The following is a 3,157-nucleotide window of genomic DNA, read 5'->3' on the forward strand; positions in this document are numbered from 1 at the left end:
ATGACGGTGAAGTCGCGGCGGCGCTGCATCGCGATGATCCGAAAATGGCGAAGAAGCAGAAAGGCGAAGGTGCCGGTGGTTTCACAAATGGTGACGGCTCCGGTGGTTTCCTCATCTCCAATCGGAGAATCGCACGCCGCAAACCCTAGAAATCTCCGCCGCCGGAGCAGGAGATCATCTCGATTGTTGAATCGAGCGGCGGTGGAGGGGAATTCACCTTCTCCGGCGTGAATCGCGAGCGTAAGCGAGGTCAGATCTGTGATCATCATGGAGTTGCTGATTCCGATGATAGCGTGATGCAATTTGTTATTTTTCTCACTGAAATCTAAATTTCGTGGAAGCAATTGTATGTTTGAAATTCCAACCTGTTATATGTGCAAATCTTAGCAATGATGTTTAGTGTTTTAAGGTGTATGCAGGATTTTCGTTTTTGGATTTGGACTAAGTTTTAGGCTATTGTATATGTGTCCTTTTTTGTTTGATTTAGGTACAGAGCATGTGATTTGGTGAGAAAATTTTGGATTTCTATCCGACTAGCTATGCACTCTAGGTGTTTGATGATATTCCTCAGTTAAGACTACATATATAATCAATATCAACTACACACATATAATGTCAACTACATATAAAATTCATGTCAACTACACACATATATTGTCAACTATGTGTATAATCTATGTCAACTACATATGTGAATTATAAGTGTTATTTGTTAGTTGTTGACATTCGATATTATCGCTATTGATATGTGAATTATAAGTGTTAATTTTTAGTTGTTGGCATTTTAATACAAGTTGTTGACATTCGCTAATCTCGCTATTGATATGTGAATTATAAGTGTTATTTTTTAGTTGTTGACATTCGATATTCTCGCTATTGTTATGTGAATTATAAGTGTTATTTTTTAGTTGTTGACATTTTAATATGAGTTGTTGACATTCGATATTCTAGCTATTGATATGTGAATTATAAGTGTTATTTTTTAGTTGTTGACATTTTAATACGGGTTGTTGACATTCGCTAATCTCGCTATTTTAGTTGTTGGTATCTTGTTAAAAGATATAAAACATATCACAAAACTTGCAGTGAGTTCAAGGAGATGCAGAAAACAAGATATTGTCTCAGTAATGAACAAAATTAATTCCTATTCTGATAAGTTGCAATGTCGAATCATTAGTTTCTACTGATACGAATACCTCTTCGAGTACAAAGGACCTTATTTAACTGTGAACAAAAGTGAAGGTGAGCTGAACTCACTCCTTCACACGATTTTCCACTGTCTCCGGTTTGGAAACCTTGATCTTGATAGGTAAGGTGAGTGACAGATCGTGTAGAAGAGCACCTGGAGCTTTGACCATTGAAATGCTCTGTTCCAGTTCCCTTGCTGCCTCCCTCTGCAACTGGGCCTTCTTCGGCTTCAGTCTGTCCAGATTCACAAGGCACGTAAGTTGCTAGTAACACCGTGTTTATCTTTGATATCTTTGTTGCTATTATGTGCTGTTGTTTGGTGTGTTACTGGAATTGCTTTGAAGTGATATGAAGTAAAATGAGTTAAAATAACTGCAATTGATCACTAGTTAATTGATGAGAAAATTATTGAATCTCGCTTTGGCAAAGAAGTTAGATAATAGAGTATATTATTGATGACTGTAACTGATTTACGTAGGTGAGGTAAGAGAAGCGTGTGATAGGGTAGGATTTGAAGTGGTTACAGTTCGAATTACTGATTGCCTTTTTAATTCAAAATTTGTGAATTTATTTCTTTGAATTTATTTCTTAATTCTGTGGATTCAATTTCTCTAAAATCGAAAGCAAATTACAATTAATTTGTGAAATATATGGATGCAGCTTTTAATTCGATTGTGTTGCTGGAATTTTTGAGTTGTGTAGATAAGGTGTTTGTGATATTGCCTAAAATATTATTGTTGACAGAAATTATATAAGTTGTTGACATGAAGATGTTTATTTTTGACATGAACTATATAGCTCGTTGACATAATAACGTTTGTTGTTGACATGAATTATATAGGTCGTTGGCATAAATTTTATGAAAAATGTTGTTGACATAAATTATATGTAAAACATTGTTGTTGACATGAATTATATGTAAAACGTTGTTGTTGACATAAATAATATAGGTCGTTGACATGAAAATATTTGTTATTGACATTAATTATTTGTAAAATGTTGTTGTTGACATAATAGTTGACATAAATAACGTTTGTTGTTGACATCGTAGTTGACATGAATAATGTTTGTTGTTGACTCGTAGTTGACATGAATAATGTTTGTTGTTGACATCGTAGTTGATATGTGAATTATAAGTGTTATTTTTTAGTTGTTGACATTTTAATACGAGTTGTTGACATTCGATATTCTCGGTATTGATATGTGAATTATAAGTGTTATTTTTTTATTTGTTGACATTCGATATTCTCGGTATTGATATGTCAATTGTAAGTGTTATTTTTTAGTTGTTGAATGATTATATGTGTGGATTGTGGGATGGAAGAAGGTGTAGAGAGGGAGAAGGATTGGAGGCTCTGAATCAAGAATGATGAATTAGGTTAAGAGGTATTTATAGAGTGGAAAAAAGGTTTATTTTGATAATTTTCGTGGTCTACAAGATATGGGAGAGATTTGGCTTCACAATATAATAATTTATTTTTTCTTCCGTGAATTTCCGCCTAAATTCCCGCCAGCTTTGACTGCACTGCGCAACGTTCGTAGAATAGTCATAACTTTCTCCACAGAACTCCGATTGAGACGTGCAAGATATCCACGCGAAGCTCTTTCGAAGAGGAATAGAATGATATGCATAAATCACTGATTGGACTCTAAATCTGATGGAAGAATGGGCTCGAACAGAGGCTGTTGCACCTTGGCCTTTTTGCACCTTTTTTTTTCTATCTTTTTCTATCATTTATCAACAAACACATTAAAATACCAAATGTATAACATATGCAATTTAAGAACATAATTTGTATGATTGGAATTTAAAACGAGTCAAATCTAGCCCTTAAAAACATGCAAAATCCGTGTTTGTCATATATATCCTATTAATTTAATGTATTACATTATATATAATATATACTATATTCTTTTAATATATTCTATATAATAATGTATTATACATATATTCTATTAATTATATAGT

This window comes from Salvia hispanica, chromosome 1, assembly GCF_023119035.1.
Source record: "Salvia hispanica cultivar TCC Black 2014 chromosome 1, UniMelb_Shisp_WGS_1.0, whole genome shotgun sequence".
NCBI lineage: Eukaryota > Viridiplantae > Streptophyta > Magnoliopsida > Lamiales > Lamiaceae > Salvia > Salvia hispanica.